This window comes from Pinus tabuliformis, chromosome 7 (genome assembly GCF_031772625.1).
Source record: "Pinus tabuliformis cultivar Carrire ecotype Pingquan chromosome 7, CPIR1, whole genome shotgun sequence".
Classification (NCBI taxonomy): Eukaryota; Viridiplantae; Streptophyta; class Pinopsida; order Pinales; family Pinaceae; genus Pinus; species Pinus tabuliformis.
Genome location: NC_142293.1, coordinates 86826658 through 86845725, shown reverse-complemented (window position 1 = coordinate 86845725; position 19068 = coordinate 86826658). Strand labels below are relative to the sequence as shown.

General features: G+C 38.7%; 1 pseudogene; it reads right to left on the bottom strand.

The window, feature by feature from the left end:
• LOC149245378 (large ribosomal subunit protein uL16 pseudogene) overlaps window positions 1-17130 on the bottom strand; it is a 64358-nt pseudogene extending 47228 nt beyond the window's left edge.
• Window positions 17131-19068: the final 1938 nt, after the last annotated feature.

Genomic DNA, 19068 nt, shown 5'->3' with positions numbered 1-19068 from the left:
AGAACCAACATTTCCATCTTTATAGTTGTGAGGAGTGCGCTTCCTAGTTTCCATAATTTTTCTTTCCACTATGTCACAAAGCCCTTTTACTCTTTCCAATTGTTGTGGTGTTGCTCTTTGTGTCCTCATAATGTGCTATCGTTTCCTCCGTGAAAATTGACCACGTAACAAGTTGTTTACGAGAACAAAGCCCTTCGTACCATAAAAATTGATTTGGTTCTAAATATGAAGATGAAATACATACCTTTTGTAACAGTTGTAGACCATGTAGATCAAAATATTGCTTCATCTGAAATATCCAATTTACCGGATCCTTGCCATCAAACTTCTTCATCTTGTTTTTTCTTGATTTTAGGAGCTCGACCTTGAAACAACTATAACTCTGTACTTTCAGATGTTTAAGTTCTGAAATTGTGACCTATAGTAGCCCTCTGTGTCCTCTTTCCAATGCCACCAGTCTAATCGAAATTGGATTCTCTAAGAAAGAGTTATGCACAATCTCCCAATATGACCTGATTATAGACCTTTCTAGAAGAGCGAACTTATATGACGTGCCACAAGTCACTATGTCGACCTTTGGATCTGAAAAATGTATACAAGAAACTATAGTCCGTCCTCTTTCTATAACTTCTTATGAAATTTCAATCTGATCCTCAGAGAGAAAGTTATGACGATTTTCCCCAAGTCACCTGTTTGGAATGTAATTCAGGAGTCTGCAAAAAGACCAACTTCCTCAGATCATATCTCCGCAAATATAGTGCAAAAAGCTTTGAAATGTAGACCCGAGGTTCAGCGCGATTTCTTCTAAAATGGGTTTTTTTGCAACTTCTGAAATGTCGCAGAAAAAAAGTTATAGCGAAAATGCCACGATGACTTGTTTGGAGCAGCAAAACCCTAGAATCCAAAGCTCTGATACCAAATGTTATGAAACCAGCTCAAGAAAAGATAGAAAATATAGATCAACGCCTTCGAATTCAGCCTCTTCGAGGGGGCAACCTCCCTTACATTACATAAATGAACAATTCTTGGATGATGCAAATGAAAAGACCTCCTTTATATATATAGGAGTCCAAGGGATCATAACATAATCAGAGCCAACATAACAATAATAATGTAAGGGCACAATAATAATAATAGTGGGCTTCTATGGGGCACAATAGTAACAATATGGGCACTACATGGGTACATCAATATAATAAGTGGGTTGTACTAATAACAGTAAGGGGTTACACTAGTAGTATAGGGGCCTAACAAAGGATTTCTTATTACAGCAGCTTCTCCAGCAAATTGAAGACTCAGTCAAGAAAGAATCCAAGGTATTTCTCAAGTTAGTTTTTTGTGTTACTGTTGAGGACAGTCAGTTATTTTAAATACACAGTCAAGTATTTTGAAGTATAGTTAAGAGTGCAAGAATGGCTGAAGCCAGCACTAGCATGGGTATCTGTAATACTCAGCTCCCACAATTTAATGGAAAAAACTATGACTATTGGGCAATAACTATGAGAGATTTGCTTGCTTCCCAAGACTTATGGGAATTTGTTGAGGATAGTTTTGAAGAACCAATAGATGAAAATGAGTTTAGTAATTTAACTCAGACAGAGAAAGATCTGTTGAAGAGAAATAACAAGAAGGATTCTAAAGCCCTCTACTTTTTGTATCAAGCAGTACATGAGAGTGTGTTTCCAATGATAACAGCAGCCAAGAGATCTAAAGAAGTATGACCAACTCTCAAGATAGCTAATCAAGGCATGGAGAAAGTGAAGATAGCAAAACTACAGTTGTTGAGGAGAGATTTTGAGACTTTCTGCATGAAGGAGTCAGATAATATTGACTCATTCTTCACAAATGTGATTAGTCTGGTCACACAGATAAGGTATCATGGAGAGATTCTTCAAGAAAGGAGGATAGTGGAGAAACTATTGAGGATCGTACCCTCAAGGTTCGATGTGATTATCACCACCATAGAAGAGACAAAGGATCTCACAAGCTTCTCAGTTGATGAACTATATGCATCATTGATAACACATGAACAAAGATTGAGTAGAAATAAAAACTCATCTCTAGAGCATGCCTTTAAGACCCAGATGCTCTTTGGAAGAGGAAGAGGTCAAGGCAGAGGAAACAAGAAAGGAAGAGGCAGAAGCCAAAACAGAAGTGGAAGAAAAGTCCAGCAAATGCTCAAGGAAGAGGCAGTAATCCAAACCAGAACCAAGGCCAAGGCAGTAGCCAACAAAGTGGACAACATCATGCTCAAGGACAAAGGTATGATAAATCAAATGTCCAATGTCACTATTGTAAAAAATATGGGCATTATGAAAATAAATGTAGGAATAAACAACATGATATGAGTAATAGAACTAGCACAAATTTCACTAGAGAAAATATCAGCCAAGATAATCTGTTTTTAGCCTATAATATGATTGAAGCAAAGAGTGAAGATGTATGGTTCCTAGACTTCGGTTGCAGTAACCATATGACAGGAAAAATAGCCCTATTTTCTATGTTAGATCAGAGTGTGAAGTCACAAGTCACACTAGGGACTGATAATAAAGTTTTTGTTATGGGAAAAGGAGAAGTAGATGTCTTAACAAAGAAAGGTGAAAAGAAAACCATAGCAGATGTTTATTATGTTCCTGGAATGAAATGTAACCTCATAAGTATTGGGCAGCTTATTCAAAAGGGGTACAATGTTTTCTTTGTGGATGATGTATGCACCATCATGGATAAAACACCCAGCAAACAATGTATTGTTGAAGTGAAGATGACAAGAAACAGGATGTTCCCTCTTAGAATGAAAGAAGATTTAAAAAATGGAGAAGAAATAGCAGAAGTGACACAAGAGGCTTTCCAAAGCAAACCAAAGGATGAAAATTGGTTGTGGCACTTGAGATTTGGACATCTCAACTTTGGAGGTCCTAACTTGTTGAATAGAAAAGGAATGGTAAGAGGATTATCATTGATAGAGAAACCAGATAGCCTTTGTGAAGGTTGTATCTTGGGGAAACAACACAGAGAAAGTTTTCCATCTGGGAAAAGCATAAGGGCAAAAGCACCCTTAGAGATTGTCCACTCAGATTTGTGTGGACTGATGCAAACTCCATCACTTGCAAGAAACCACTATATGCTAACATTTATTGATGTTTTTACTAGAAAAACTTGGGTTTATTTCCTGAAGAACAAAAATGAAGTGTTTAAAAGATTTTGCAATTTCAAAGCACTTGTAGAAAATCAAAGTGGGCTGCATATCAAAGTTCTAAGAATTGATAGAGGAAGTGAGTATATCTCCAAAGAATTTCTATGTTTTTGTAGAGAAAATGGAATTCATAAGCAGTTTACCACTAGGTACACTACGCAGCAAAATGGAGTTGCCGAAAGGAATAATAGGACAATCATGGATATGGCGAGAAGTATGTTAAAGGCAAAGCATTTGCCAAATGATTATTGGGCTGAAGCTGTACACTGTGCAGCGTACATTTTGAATAGATGCCCTACAAAAGCAGTCATGAACAGAGTGTCGAAAGAAGCATGGAGTGAGACAAAGAAATGAGTCACCTACATGAAAGTTTTTGGATGTGTGGCTTATATGCACACATTCCAGATCAACTAAGGAAGAAGTTGGACAGCAAAGGGGAGAAATGTATTTTCATTGGATACAATGAGGAATCAAAAGCTTATAGGTTGTATAACCCATCCACCAAGAAGATTATTGTGAGTAGAGATGTTCAGCTCATTGAGGAGGAAGTTTGGGATGGAAGTATAGAGAAAACGGTGAATGTTAAAAACTCTTTTTCTCATGATGAAGATGATGAGGAGATGGTTGAAATACATCCCCAAACAGCAGCACCAACACAAGGGCAGCAAGAGACACCCTTAAGGAGAAATGAAAGTGCTTCTCCAAGCACACCACAAGGAGGAAATTCAAGTGCTTCTTCAAGCACTTATACACCAAATGAAAGAGGTAAGAAGTTCAGAAATTTAAGTGACATTTATGAACAAGAGGCAAAAAATGAAAGTATGAACTCTTTGTTTTCTTTATATTGTCATGTTGATGACCCTGTTCATTTCAAAGAAGCAATTAAAAATAGGAAATGGATAGAAGCCATGGATGAGGAGATCAATGCCATAGAAAGAAACAAGACATGGGATTTAGTTGAACCACCAAAAGGAAAGGAATTCATTGGAGTTAAATGGGTCTACAAGACCAAGAGTAATGCTGAAGGCAAAATAGAAAGACACAAGGCAAGACTTGTTGTCAAGGGATATAAGTAGCAATATGGGAGAGACTATGAGGAAACTTTTGCACTGGTTTCTAGAATGGAAACCATGAGAGCAGTGTTGTCCATAGCAGCACAAAACAAGTGGAAAGTTTACCAAATGGATGTGAAGTTAGCATTCCTAAATGGATTGTTAATGGAAGAGGTTTACATTAAACAACCTCTAGGCTATGAAAAGAAAGGTCAAGAGCACAAAGTGCGCAGATTGAAGAAAGCTCTTTATGGGTTGAAGTAAGCACCAAGAGCATGGTACAGTACGATAGATTCCTATCTATTGGAAAATGGATTTGAAAAGTGTGAGGGAGAACTCACCCTCTACATCAAAGAAAAGGATGGTAAAATACTAATTGTTGTGTTATATGTTGATGATGTTATTTTCATAGGTAATGATGATTACCTTATTGAAAATTTCAAAACAGTCATGAAAGAAGAATTTGAAATGACTGACATGGGTTTGCTGAGATACTTCTTAGGAATAGAAGTAGAACAAAATGGAAATGGGATTTTTATCTCACAAGAGAAATATGTTAATGAAGTGTTGGAAAGATTTAATATGCAGGAGAGCAAGGCAGCAATGACTCCCACAGTGATGGGATTAAAACTCAGCAAAGAGGACAACAACAAGGATTTTGATCCTAGTTTTTACAAGAGCATAGTTGGCAGCCTCATGTATTTGACTGTAACTAGGCCGGATATAATGCACGTTGTTAGTTTAATTTCTAGATTCATGGAGAGGCCAAAAGAAGCACATTGGCAGGCAGCAAAAAGGATTTTGAGGTATGTTAAAGGTACTAAAAGGTTTGGCATTTTATATACTGCTTCAAAATGTTTAGATTTAATTGGATACACTCATAGTAATTGGGCTGGAAGTGTAGATGATCGGAAAAGCACATCCGGTTATGTTTTCCACATGGGTTCAGGAGCCATTTCATGGCTTCTAAAAAACAACCTATTGTATCATTGTCTATAGCAGAAGCAGAATATGTGGTAGCTACAGCAACAACATGTCAAGCAATTTCGATGAGAAGGATGTTAAGGAGTTTATGCCAAGAGAAATCAAAATGAACTGTGATTTTTTGTGACAATAGCTCATCTATTGCATTATCTAAGAATTTTGTGTTTCATAAGAGAACGAAACACATTGACACAAAGTTTCATTACATCAGGGAATTGGTAAACAATGGAGAAATTGTTTTAGAACACTGCAGAATTCAAGGGCAGGTTGCATATATTCTGACCAAACCATTGGGGCAGAAAATTTTTGAGTTTTTGAGGAAATTTCTGGGTATGTCTGATAACCCAACAGTTGAAATTAAACAGGAGTGTTGAAATATTACTTTCAACTGCAGCATTTTCCGGAATCTGCCATTAAAAAGCGACTGCAAAACCGCCAGTTCCTCGCACTGCTTTTTGCTGAATGGTGGTAATTCTCCGGGGGCAGCGAGTACACTCATCAGCCGACATGTGCCCTGAGCAGTTTTGCAAAACAACTTTCCCCAGCGTGTAAAGTTCGTATAGTTTGACCGTGCGATATTGTCGTGCGATATGGTAGCGGCGGCACATTTTTTTGTTGTTATCGGGAGGACCTCCAGGCCCAAAAGATCTAATGTGCGTGGGATAACTGTGGGTGTAGTAGCTGCTACGATTGGAGGCTTTTGGAAGTGGAACGTTTGCTATCGTCGAAGATCTAGGGAATGGATCTCTCGAACCAGAGGTGAAGGACGAGAAATTAATTTATCGCCATGTGAAGTAATTAATGGAAATTTACTGCGGTTGGTAAATGTAGGTGAAGACTTTTAATTTTATTGTTTTTTATTCACGGGAGTCATTTTTTTACAGCACAAGTAAAACGTAATGTTTTTTGTTCTGGAATGTAATGTAATATGCAGCAACGCGTATGTAAGAAGTAAAAGAAAAATTACACATACAACAGTGTTAATTTTTCAGAGGAGACAAAGTGTTTTTGTAATGCACAACAGTGCAGAGGCAGAGGGCTCCAGTGATTGTAGGAAGTTTTACACAGGCGTGGCACGCTCTGATGTTTGTTTTTGATTTGCAGCTTCCGTGAGCGAATTTTGTAACAGTCAGTTTTATTAATGAATAGAAGTCTTTTGTGTGTGTAAAACTCTGTCCTCTGGAAACATTTTTTTTTGTTTTCTCTGTGTTAAAAACAGAGCATTATTCTCTGTTGGTTTTTGTTCTGGAATTATCAGAAATTCCCATCACAAAGGAAGGTAGTAAAAGTTAAGTTTTTAATATTATTCTAAACACCAAGTCTACTCCAACAGCATGCTTTGGACAAGAACGTGTGAGGATTCATATTATGATGAACCAAGAGGAAGAGGAGCACACGGCCAAACCTTAACAAGAATTTATGAGGGATATTGATAAAAATGCTCAATGGGTGATAAATTCATGAAAGGATTATATTAGTGTATCGCTAATCAACAAATCAACGGTAAATCTTGGTGGCACAATTTGCACAGGATTTACACCGAAATGTGGTCACACAAATTTTTTTTAAAACCACCCATCATAAGATCAACGCTTATTATTCATTATTGTAGCACTCCTCTCCTTTTCAGAAACCACCAAAGGTGCCCCATAAGCATTTTTAGGATTTGGATTAATAATGACACATACAAATAGCTGGGACTCGCGTCTTGTCAACTTTAATTGCATTCTCTTCATTCATGTACGTTAGCCAAGCTAGACTCACACTAATTTTTAGTACATTAGCATGTTGTAATTTTTGCCCATAATTAAAAGCTAGACATATATGTATTCATTTTGTAAATTTTCAAAAGGAGGTGGGGGTTTATTTTAAGAGGTATATATATATATATATATATATATATATATATATTAAATCTACCTTTTTGTAATTATTTCAAAAAGCATTTTACAAAGAGAAAGAAACAGTTCCTGAAACAGTTTCAAGATTCAATGAGAATAGTTAGGTTATGAGGCAGAAATAAAAGCCCAAAAATTGGATTTGGTGGGGTTCGGAAGGGAAAAATCACCCATGATTGACAATGTAGTCAAATTTCTTTCTAAAATATGAATAGGATATGGCAGTTTCATTCCAGCATTGGTGTTGCAGTGATCGTTTTTCTCATGTGTCCCAACATTCATTTGTGTTTTTCCTCTCTTAGATAGTGTAAGATGCATGGGCACTTTAGTTTATGTTCTTAATGAATTTACTTCATTGTACTCATTAAAATTTCGTTGTAATCATTAAAAATTAATCTTGAGGCCCTTAATCAAGTGCTCCACATCCGAGAATCTCATTCATACGTTTTCGTATTCATCCATTGTTCTTTCTACAAAATTGAAGCATAGATTCTTAATTTCTTGTGCCAAAATGTTGTCTCCTTCATTTTCTACTTTACATCTCCACCTTGCAACTCTCATATTCTCTCACCATTCTTCTTTAGAAGGATAGGCTTTTAGACAAAGAATTGTTTCTTCGAAGCCCTTATGACTTGTCTTTCCTTTCATTGATTTCAAATTATATTTATCCAATCTCAAAATGTCTCAGGCACTGGTTCCCCCATAGCAAAGAACTCTTTCCTGAGGTACAACACAAAGGAGATACTAATTAAAGATATACATGCATCTCATATATAGAAGAGAGTAGGAAGAGATCAAAAGTAGTTGTATACTAGAAAATAAACTCTTATATTAATCCACAATAAGCATCCAATACATTTTTTGTCACCCTCTGCAAAAATTGTCCTAAGATGTCAAAAAGGTGCAATAGGATAGAAACGTTTACAACCATATTCCCATCCACAGAAGCACTCAAAGCTAAATCAAACCTCCTCCATCAGATATTGCTTGGAATTATCTTTCCAATGGCACGTGAAACTCCCCAAATGAACCCCAGAATCAAACGTTAGAGCAGATTGAAGTTTCCCTTTGAAAAACCAAAAAATGAAGGAGAAAATGCCTAATGGTAAAATCTTGGGTCCCAGCATATCGGCAATCGCGCAAATTGGCGATCATGCATATTGGTGATCTCGCATATCAGAGGTCCAAGGAAGCATGGAATATCGATAGGGTTGCACATCAAAGGTCTCACAATGTCAGAGGTCAAGGCCATAACGATGATCTACATTTTCAAAAGTTTCAACCTTAACAAACTTCCGATTGTCGAATGCCAATAACATTAAATCACTGAGATTTGGGGCTTTAGTGTTAAAGCACCATGAATACCTTGAAACATTTAACAAAGGAAATCAGTCACAAAACCAAAAGAGGTTTGGCCTTTTCTCTCTTCTCTAGGGGTCCGCGTGGTTGAATATTATTAGATCTGATAAATGAAACGTGGTTACACATGATTGGTTCTGATGCATGACACTAGGTAGCACATGATTGGTTCCGATAAGGGCCATGTGGTGGTTGAAGTCATCATGATGTGGTAGTATGATGGATACGTCGTAGACAGATTCATAATTTTCAAGGGTCTTATGAGGCCAAAAAAAGGTGACACGTGTGACCACTCACAAGGTGACACATGGTAGTGACGATGTCACATATTGGAGATCACGATTAGAGGTGGTAGCATGTATGTATCAAAATGAAATCGTCGATTGAAATTAGCTAATAGAGGAGCTCCGATCTAGGGGCTAGTCCATAGCTGTAAATAGATTAAAGCAAGAAAGGCACACGGCTAGGAACTCTTGGGATTCCAAGAAACTCTCCTAGGTTGTAGCTCGGATATGCCTGGCAACACATAAATTCAACTATTGTTGCAGGTTTAATGGAAGGAATGATGGTTTGGTTCAAGACAGATAACCACTTCTACTTTGTTTCATTCCAGACATGCATGAGCACCCTCAGACTACAAGTCATTAGACCACCGATGCTCACAATTTTAGATGTTAGGTGAAAATGGAGAATACTAATCACACCAATAGATGCACAAGACCATGTGATGGCTGGCTGAAACTAGTAAAGAAACCTGTAAATCTAATCTACTAATGCAAAGACAATATGACAACTCTCCTGCATTAGATAGAAAGAAACATGGGCAACCTATTCAACGATGTATACAAGATTCTAACACAGAGATAAGATGACAGTTATCTAGTGCTAAACATCAAGAGACCAAGAACACAACATATCAAGCACAAGCTTGGAACAGAGGAAAATGGAAAGTGAGCATTTAACAACAAAAGAAGTTTGTATTAGCTGAAAATGAAGACGAGATGCTGCAAGTGACAAAATGTCTACAGTCTCTAGAAGTTGAAACTTACATCAAATGCCAACCTTGATTACATCTTGTTTCTGAGCATTTATAGATTTACATTACAAGGGCACTTGGCCGCTTAGGTATGGAGGGGTCATAATTGACCACCAACCGCAATTAACTTTCTAATGGAGTCTTTGAATGTGTTTGCTTGCTTCAGTGGGTGATTATGATCTGTTCAGGTGCTGTGATGTCCTTTTTGGCTGTTGGAGTGTTCGTACCTATGGAGTCCATCAATAATAAATTTAGTTACAGAGTCATGCTTGTCCTTTTCTCCTTTTGGTCATTCTTTCTGTTAAATATGGTGGTTGGGGTTCTGACAATGACTGATACTGGCATAGCTGGTCATCTCCTTCTTCGGGCAAAGTGTTATGAAACCAGCTCAAGAAAAGATAGAAAAGATAGATCAACGCCTTAGAATTCAGCCTCTTCGAAGGGGAAGCCTCCTTTACATTACATAAATGAACAATTCTTGGATGATACAAATGAAAAGACCTCCTTTCTATATATAGGAGTCTAAGGGGTTATAACATAATCAGAGTCGACATAACAATAATAATGTAAGGGCACAATAATAACAATAGTGGGCTTCTATGGGGCACATTAGTAACAATATGGGCACTACATGGGTACATCAATATAATAAGTGCGTTATACTAATAAAAATAAGGGGTTACACTAGTAGTATAGGGGCCTAACATGCCCCTCTCCTTCAAAAAGCGTTGTCCTAAACGCTTGAGTAGTTCTTGATGCTTCTATATAAAATTCTTGTCCTCCCATGTGGAATATTCGGCAGGTAAGTTCTTCCACTTGATGAGATACTTTGAAATTGATCGATTTCGTAGCTGTTGGGTTCTTGTTTCTATGACTGCTCCAGGTTCCAATATGATTTTTCCTTCCTCTTCAATTTCTAGCAATATTGCTTGAATTGGGATCTTTTGCAACTTTTGAATAAGTGGCCATACTTCTTCGTCCTTCTTCCATTCATCCCTTGCTTCGTTTATCCAATCTAGTTGGATAATATAAATAGCAAAAAACAATGCTTCCACATCCTCATCCTTGAAGAGTCTTCCCATTCGGTAAGGTCGTCATTTTTTAAGTGCATGTAGTATTGCCAACATTTCCTTCTCATAAATAGCTTGCTTCAGATGTAGCAGTAAAAATACCCAATCACCTACATCAAAACATTTTTCACTATGATGTTGATCTACCTGTTGTTTCGTTTGATTTTGCACCGAAGTGGCGTTATCTTTTAAAAGTTGGAGAACTTGCTGTTGATGCTCGATGTGATCTTTCTCTGCTTGAACCTTTTTCTTCTTGATATTTCCTTCTATCTTTTGAGGAGTGGTAATTTCTTCCAGTCCTTTACAAGATATGGTCGGATTCATTTCTTGATGCTCGATGGGATCTTTCACTTCTTAAACATTTTTCTTCTTGATGTGTCCTTCTATCTTGATAGTTTGAGGAGTGGTAATTTAATCCATTGAATTACAAGATATGGTTTGATTCATTTCTTCTTTCTCGATGTGATATTTCACTTCTTGCACCTCTTTCTTCTTGATATGTCCTTCTATCTTGAGAATTTGAGGAGTGGTAATTCTTGCCAATGCTTTACAAGATATGGTCTGATTCATTTCTTCTTTCTCTGGGGTGGTGTCCTGGCGTATATCCACTTCTTTTGATGTTTCTTGATCCTTTTCTTCCTCCTCTTCATATTCTATGTAAAATAATTTCTTCTCAGCACACCTATGACCTTTAGTGCATTTGCTATCACAATTGTAACAAAGCCCTTTTTCTCTTTTTTCTTCCAATTGTTGTGGTGTAACCCTTGTAGGTTGTGGAAGGCTGGGAGAAACAACACTTCCATCTTTATAGTTGTGAGCAGTATGCTTCCTGGTTTCCATAATTTTGCTTTCCATTATGTCACAAAGCCCTTTTACTCTTTCCAATTTTTGTGGTGTTTCTCTAAAGAAGGTGTTGCTCTTTGTATCCTCATAATGTGCTATCATTTCCTCCGTGAAAATTGACCACGTAACAAGTTTTTTACGAGAACAAAGCCCTTCATACCATAAAAATTGATCTGGTTATAAATATGAAGATGCAATACATACCTTTTGTAACAGTTGTACACCATGTAGATCAAAATATTTCTCCATATGAAGTATCCAATTTACTGGATCCTTGCCATCAAACTTCCTCATCTTGCTTTTTCTTGATTTTAGGAGCTCGACCTTGAAACAACTGTACCTTTGTACTTTCAGATCCTTAAGTTCTAAAATTTTGAACTATAGTAGCCCTCTGTGTCCTCTTTCCAATGCCACCAGTCTGATCCAAATTGGATTCTCTAAGAAAGCGTTATGCACAATCGCCCAAGATGACCTGATTATAGACCTTTCCAGAAAATCGAACTTGTACGACATGCCACGAGTCACTGTTTCGACCTATGGATCTGAAAAACAGATACAAGAAACTACAGTCCATACTCTTTCTATACCTTCTAACGAAATTTCAATCTGACCCCCAGAGAGAAAGTTATGACGATTTTCCCAAGGTCACATGTTTGGAATGTAATTCAGGAGTCTGCAAAAATACCAACTTCCTCAGATCATATCTCCGCAAATAATTTGGACTCAAGGTTCAGCGTGATTTCTTCTCAAATGGGTTGTTTTTGCGACTTTTGAAATGTCACAGAAAAAAAGTTATAGTGAAAATTCCATGATGACCTGTTTGGAGCAGTGAAACCCTAGAATCCAAAGCTCTGATACCAAATGTTATGAAACCAGCTCAAGAAAAGATAGAAAAGATAGATCAACGCCTTAGAATTCAGCCTCTTCGAAGGGGAAACCTCCTTTAAATTACATAAATGAACAATTCTTGGATGATACAAATGAAAAGACCTCCTTTCTAGATATATGAGTCTAAGGGGTCATAACATAATCAGAGCTGACATAACAATAATAATGTAAGGGCACAATAATAACAATAGTGGGCTTCTATGGGGCACATTAGTAACAATATGGGCACTACATGGGTACATCAATATAATAAGTGGGTTGTACTAATAACAATAAGGGGTTACACTAGTAGTATAGGGCCTAACACAAACAGAGTGGTCAAGGACGTGAGATGCATGGGAAAACAGACAGTCGGGATGAGAGGGAAAGATGACCGATGGATCGGGAAAATGGACTGCAGAGATGGCTTTGCAGAGGTTATCAACCGAGGTGAGAGATGGGTGAGTTAGGGCTGTTGGATCTTCAGAAGATAGATCAGATGGTCATTGGGCTACAGAGCTGCATGGATGTTTAACGGGCTGGGCGGATTGGTCAGTCGGTAATGGTTTTTATCACACCACGTTCAGGCATAAAGTGGTAAAAGCCCAGGGCCGAGCGATTCCATTTAGCGATCAACATGTAGCGGTAGATGAGAGAGAAAAACCACTATCATCACACATTATCATTCGATCAAGTTGCCGACGCGATGAGAGCGAAGACCGTCAGATCTTGGCGGAGATGATCTGACGGCGGAGAGTGGTAGAGTCGGTCGCCTTTATCGGGTGTGATAGGAGCTGTTGGATCATCGGGGAGAGATCAATGGTGGGAAAGTGATGAGAGGTTTTATGAGCGTGCAAGGGCATATGGGTAAGGTTTCATGGCAATTTTGGGGTTTGGCGCTTGGGGCTAAGGCCAAAGGGGGTTAATATGTCGGGTTTAGGAGAAAAATAGGGGAATGGAGGTGGTGGAGAGAAAGCGTGGTAGAAGGAAAAGGGAAAATGACCCATGAGGGGCCCCTTTGAATGTAACCAATCAGACCATGAAATTTTCTGACCTTAGAAAATCAACGTTGCATAGCAGAGCTAGCAATGGCTCCTTTTGGGGATGAAATCCTCCCTGTGAGGTTTCAAGAACCGTAGACCACTATCTTTCATACAAAAACAAGGTCAACAATAATCCCTAGTGTTCCATTGGGCATGGAGTCTAATTAAGCCTACACTAAAACTTTGTTAAAGAACATATTTACAACGTTGAGGCCTAGAAGCCTTAATTAACATAAATTTTCAAAAACCACCCATTGACTGGGCCATCAAAAACTATTTCTCCTTCCATACTTTGCAGCATGAAAGTGTTGTTCCCCTGAACCTAAGCAATGACAAAAGGTCTAGTCCACAGAGCATCGAGCTTCCCATGATTTCCCTTCTTTTCCTTTAGTGCATCCCATTTGAGCACCAAGTCTCCAACTTGAAAATTGTCCATCTTTGCCTTTCTCTCAAAGGTTTCCTTGATTCTCTTTTGATGTGCTGCAGATTTGTCAATCAATTGATCTCTGATTTGATGTACTTCATCTAGGTCACTAATCCGCTTTGCCATGTCATTTTCCTCATTCTGCTCTTCCTGCAAGAACTTGGCCATAGGGAGGGTCAACTGAATTGGGAATACAGCCTCAGTACCATAGACTAATTTGAACGGAGAATTCCTTGTGGATTTCTTGGTGGCCACCCTGTTTGCCCACAATGCATACGTCAACTTGGAATCCCAACTCCTTTTGTTGTCCTCCAACAGCTTTTTGATTATCCTTATCAGGCTCTTTTTGGATGATTCTGCTAGACCGTTACCTTGAAGGTAATATGAGGTGGAATGAACTAGCTTAATGCCCATTGAGTCACACATGTCCACCAACTCTTTTTCCCTAAAGGCTATTGTATTGTCTGTAACCAATTTGTGTGGACAGCCAAATGTGGTGAAAATGTTTTCTGCCAAGAATTTCATAACCACATGATGATCATCTTTCCTAGTAGGGATGGCCTCAATCCATTTAGTGAAGTAGTTATTGGCTACTAAGATCCATCTATGCTGGCCACTAGAAATGTGGATTAATTTCCCCTATGAAATCTAAACCCCACTGCTAAAAAGGGCCACTGGCATGCATTGGCTTCAACGGTAAGTATTTCAACTGTTGTTTTCATTCAAACCTCTGGTATTTGTCACAAGATTTTACAAATGAAAAGACATCAGAAAACAGAGTGGGCCAATAATACCCAGCTCTGAGGATCTTCTGGGTTGTGGTTTTCCAATAGTGATGTCCTCCACAGATGCTGGAATGGAACTGATGCATGACCTCCATAGATTGTTCTTTGTCCAAACATCTTAAAAGGATTCCAGATGGATTCCTCCGATAGAGCAAATTTTCATGAATACAGAACTTGGCTGCCCTGAGCTTAATGGTCCTAGCTTAACTTGGACTGAGGCCTAGAGGGACTTCTAACTTCATCAGAAAATGGGCTATTTTATCATACCATTCACAAGAGGACAGATTTTCAGCCAACAACTGGTCATGTCCTACTGTTGCTTCTTCTATCTGTTCATCCTCTGAATTTTTGCTTATCCAATTCATGTCTAGCATCCTGTAGTTTTCTTCAGCCATCAGCTTGGCAAGGCCTTGACCTCTGACAAGCTTGGTGGGCTTTAATTCTATGTTGAATTCAATAAGCTTTGCAATCCATTTAGCCCTTCTTCCATCAACATCTGGCTGCATTAGTACATATTTTACTGAAGCAGAGGGCACGTATGCAATTACCTTGGAGTGAAAAATGTATTCTCGGAAAGCTTTCAAGGATTTGATCAGAGCATAAGCCTGTTTTTCTATATTATCATACCTTAGTTCAGCATCCCTTAAGGTTTTGCTGAAGAATGCCACTGGATGCTCTGAACCGTCATCATCTTTCTGCAATAAGACTGCTGCAACGATGTCACCTGAAGCAAATGAGAAGATATGGAACTCCTTGCTCTAATCTGAGCTGATCAAAGGAGGAGCATCTATAATAGCCCTCTTGATGGCTTCCAAAGATCTTCTTGCTACATCATTCCATTTGATCACTGATCCCTTTTTCAACATGGAGGCGATGTGTTTTACCAATTCTGCAAAATTAGGAATAAACCTCCTTACAAAATTTATTTTCCCCAGAAAGGATTGGATGTCCTTTTTTGATCTTGGAACAGACAAGGTCTGTATCACTTTCAGTCTTTCTGGGTCAATCTTGACACTTGTAGCAAAAACAATGTGTCCTAAAAGCTTGCCCTCTTCTAAAGAAAATTGTGACTTTTTGGGATTAACTGATATCCCAAACCTTTTGCACTTTAGAAACACTTTATTTAAATGCTGCAAATGATCTTGATGGCTACTGGAGTATACTGTTATGTCATCCAGATAGACAAGAACAAATTTATCCTTCTCTCGTACAAACTCTATATCCATAGCTCTTTGAAAGGTGTCCCAAGAATTCATCAGCGTGAAGGGCATCTTAGAGTACATAAAAGTGCCCCAAGAAGTGGTGAAAGCAGTCTTCTATTGGTCATCTGGATGTACAACAACTTGGTTATACCCTAAAAATCCATCTAGGAAAGACATAACTTTGGCCCCTGAGACTTTCTACAACAAATTTTCCATCTTTGGCAGGGGGTAGTTGTCCTTCTTAGAGAATTTGTTCAGGTTACTGAAATCAACACATAGCCTGATTTCTCCACTTTTCTTCCTCGCCACTACAAAGTTGGCTACCCACTTTGAATATCTCAGAGGAACTATGATTTTGGCAGCCAACAATTTCTTGATTTCTTTTTCAATAAGAGGGAGGAGCAAAGGGTTTATGGGTCTCAGCTTCTGCTTGAAAGGCATAGTGTCTTTCTCCAATGAGATATTATGCTGGATGATCTTTTTTTCATAGGTTTTTAGGTCACTGTATTCCCAGGCAAAGACATCAGCAAATTGCTTCATTAAGGTGCAGTACTTAGAACTTTGGGCAGCAGACAAATGGGTGGACAGATTTATATACTTTGGATGATCTAGACTCCCAATGTTATGCTTATGGATTGCAAACCGATCTTCTTTTTGGGCAATCTTATGAGGCACATCATTATGGTCAAACAGCTTCTCTAGAGGGACTAGCCCTTTAGGTATATGATTGCTAGGCAATTGAACAATTTTGTCTTGGCCAATTTTGTTCCTTAGCTGGGGCTGGGGGCTTTCCTCCAAGGTTTCATTCTCCTGATCAATTTGCATTTCAGAGAATTCATCAATGATTTGGAGAAACCTATTTACTTCATCATCATCCTCAAAGACTTTCCAGTGATAGACATTATCAGGCAAGGATGGTCTATATTTTATTTGGACTTCATAAACCAATTTAGGGGGCATGGGAGGGATGAACATGCTAGTAGACACAGTAAGGGAATCAGAAAGCTGATTTTTTACTCTAGGAATGTATGAGATACAAAAGCTATCAAAAGATTCTTTGAGTCTCCATACCTCATCTTTGTATGCTTTCATCCTTGGGTGCCTTTCTTGGAACGTTTTGTTCACTTGTTGAATGATGAGATCAACATCTCCAAACACATTTATGTCTCTCATTCCCATGTCTCTGGCAGTGTTTAAGTCCAATATCGGAGCTTCATACTCTGATATATTGATGGTGACTTGAAAATTTAGTTTAAAAGACAGAAGTGTGCTTTCTTGTTTTGGAGACACCAGCACCACTCCTGCTCCTGCAATTTCCCTTGAACAGGCTCCATCAAAGAACATCTCCCAAGCCTGTGTGCCTACTGCTTCCATGTCCTGGCCTACTGGTTTCTTGAGCTACACTGAGGCCTTATGGGATTCTTCAATTTGAAGAATACATGCTCCAAAATCAATGTACACAGCGTAAATGGGATGATTAGTGGGATTCTTCTCATCGCTGATGATGTAGGCCAGCTAGGCTTCCCCGTATAGTCTTCTGCTTTCTCCTCCAAAAACTAGGACAGTGGCATAAGATAAGTCATTTTGTAATGTCCCACCCAACCTCTTAACCCACCCTCTAGAAAGTAGCATACCAAATTTAGGGGGGACATCTGCTACCACAATATCCATCATCATGCTCTCCAGGGGCAACTAAGTTAGGGTGATAGCCAAATCTTTGATTAACCCCAGGAATTTCACCTTCCTTGAATCAAAGGAGAATAAATCATGATAAGGTCTGGTAATGTCAAGGCCTAACTCTTCCATGATAGCTTTGGGCATCAGATTATGGCTGGCGCGTGTGTTTAGTAGACAATTGTGTAGGATTTTGTCATGAATGGTAAAGGAGACATAAAATGATGGGGAATTATCATAAGCAAGTTCAGTCATTGGGCTAAGCACAACTGCAGCTTTATCATCTTGTAAATTCACACAGTCATTGCATGCTTGTGTGGCTTTCAGGTCAAGGGCATCAAGGATGGGCTTCCTAAAGACCTCACTCTTTACAAGTTCTATTAGAGGTACATATATTTTTAGCTTCTAGACTTCTGATTCAAAACTGAAAGGGGAAGGGAAATTGTCAGGGCCTCTTACCTCTTGAGACGGTGCTTTGAGGATGATGGGATCATTTGCTGGTCTCTTCTATTTGCTGAGCTGCTGCTCTGTGGGGATAGCAACTCTTTGGGAAAATTTTTCTTTGACATTATTCGTTCTTGACCTCAGGTTATATCTCTGCTGATCTTTAGTCTATAGAACAGCTTCTCTGTCCCACTCTTCACTGGTCTGGTCCCTGAGTAATGACTCCTCATAGGCAGCTAATGTCAAAAAGGCAGCATTGCTCTTGTCTTCCATGCAGTGGATCTCATCCTCTTCATCCAACTGCTCCTCCTCCATGACTACGTTCTGAAAAGGACCCTTAACCCTTTGTTCTTCACTGGCCTATTTTCCCCTTTGAATGATTTGCAATTGTTCATTTGCTCTTCTGAATGGATTTGGATTTGTAGGAGCAAATGTATTAGGAAGCCTTGCTTTCCCAGACTCTGGTAAACCTCCAGTTTGGATATTTCAGTAGCCAATGACTCTATCATTTTATTCATTTTGTCTATCTTGGGCTCTGAAGATGAAGAAGAAGAGGAAGAAGCCTCACCTTTCTACCTCCTTCTATCAGCATCTCCTTTGAGTTTCTCTGCAGCCATGATATTGGATTCCACCTCCAAGGCTACATCTTGCATTTTAGCTAGAGTGGCACATCTTCTTTCTCTTAATAGCAGGCAAGAATCAGAATCAAAGGCATTGGCAGAGGTGAGTTTGGCATAGGTGGGGGTAGGCTTCACTTCAGCCAGTATCTTGCTATACATACGATTGAATCTATTATTGAAGTCAAACAATGACTCCCCATTTTCTCTTTTCAGGTTGCCAAACTCAGTATGGTAATATAACATGTCTTTCTTATCTCCCCAATGCTTTAAAAACACATCATCTAATGCTTCAATGTCTGCTATAGACCTAGGGGTTAGCTCTCTAAACCACTTTTTAGCCTCTCCATCAAGACTTTGGATAAATACTCTCATCCACACATCATATTCACTGATATCTAGGTTATTAGCATAACTATAAAAAGACTCAAGGTGTTCTTCGGCTATTACTTCCTCTGTACCAATGAACTTAGGCATGTATTTCTAATATTCCCCTGCAAGCATGGCATTCAAAGGAATAGGTAGGACGAGGGGTCCATACCTAGCAGCTATGATTCTTTCCATTTTGGTGGGTGCT